Genomic DNA, 1936 nt, shown 5'->3' with positions numbered 1-1936 from the left:
GTAGAGTACTTGTACCTTTGAATCTGAAAGCAACAGATAGACCAGATATTATCTCACGCATTTTCAAATTAAAGTATGAACAGATGCTTTCCGACCTAACAAAAAATCACCTGCTTGGAAAAGTAGTTACAAGTTTGCTATTATTCTGCTCCTTAAACTTAGATACTTGTTTATTTTTTCCCATTTTTGCTTTTCATATAATATCAAAGTTCAATACTTTTATATTACTGTTACACAATTAATACTATAATCTAACAATTGCAGTTATGCATACAATTGAATTTCAAAAGCAAGGACTTCCTCACATCCACCTATTGCTACTTTTACACCTAGATAATCAATACCCATCTTCAGATGAAATTGACTAAATAATATCAACAGAAATACCTTCACATGAAGATGACCCAGAACTCTATACATTGGTGCAAAATCATATGGTACATGGCCCATGTGGAATTCTACAATCTCATTCTCCATGTATGAAAGAAGGCAAGTGTAGCCGTTTTTATCCTAAAATATTTCAGCCTCATACTCTTTTAGATTCAAATGGCTATCCAGTCTATCGTAGAAGAAATGATGGTCGAACAATTTCAAAGAATGGTGTCATCATTGATAATAGATACATAGTACCTTACAATCCAAAATTACTCAAAAAATACCAAGCACATATAAATATTGAATGGTATAATCAAAGTACTTCCATCAAATATTTATTCAAATAAATAAACAAAGGTTATAACAGAATTACTGCAGTTATGGTTTATGATGACAATGGTGAAGTTCAGAATCCTAGCACTCAAACTGATGAGATTAAACAATATATTAATTGCAGGTAAAATTGATTTAACATACATAATTCATATCTTCACTATTTCTTTTATTAACAAATCTTTATTGCAGATACATTTCTCCCTGTGAAGCTACTTGGAGAATCTTTGTTTTTCCAATACATGCTAGAAAGCCTGCTGTCGAGAGATTAAATTTCCATCTTCCAGGCCAACACAGTGTTTTTTATGAAGATGATGATGATATAGATGATATCCTATCAAAGCCAAGCATTTCAGATTCAAAATTCTTAGCTTGGATGAATAACAATAAATGTTTTCCAGAAGGCCAAAATCTGACTTATTCACAATTTGTTTCAGAGTTCACCTTCAATCAAAAAATCAGATCATGGCAGTTCAGAAAAAAAGGACATACGATTGGAAGGCTAATATGGGTACCACCAACCATAGGAGAATTATTTTATTTAAGAATGATGCTCACTACATCCAAAGGACCTACTTCATTTGAGGATATTAGAACAGTTGCAATTGTTTTATATCCTACATATAGAGAAACATGTTTTGCAATGGGTTTTCTGCAAGATGACAGAGAATTTGTCGAAGCAATCAAAGAAACTAAAGATTGGGGAACAACTAATTATTTGAGAAAACTATTTGTGATAATGCTATTAACAGCTACCATTACCAAACCTGAAGAACTTTGGAACCAAACTTGGCATTGGTTAGTTGACGACATTGCATATCATTATACAAAATCAACAGCAAACACAAGTTAGTTTTGATCCATTTGTATCTTGAATACAATCACACATAAACATTGTTTAACCATTTGGCTTCTCATTTGTTAGAATTACACATTACTGATGAACATCTAAAAAATTTGACATTGGTGGAAATAGAAAAACTACTGCATGCAAATCAAAAATCACTTAAAGACAATCTCCAATGCCATGTCCTGAGGATGCAAATTCTACACCCTCTCTAGACAATAGCTTAATATTATTAGAGCTCAATTACAACAAGGATGAGACTAGATTAGAATTTGAACATCTTTTCACATCCATGACTGCCATCTATATCTTTGAACATCTATTCATATATTATAAATTGTATTTTCTAAAAGTATTCATATCTAAAATATAGCTGCCATC

This window comes from Glycine soja, chromosome 14, assembly GCF_004193775.1.
Source record: "Glycine soja cultivar W05 chromosome 14, ASM419377v2, whole genome shotgun sequence".
Classification (NCBI taxonomy): domain Eukaryota; kingdom Viridiplantae; phylum Streptophyta; class Magnoliopsida; order Fabales; family Fabaceae; genus Glycine; species Glycine soja.
The sequence above is the reverse complement of the archived record's forward strand: the minus strand, read 5'-3'. Positions refer to the sequence as shown.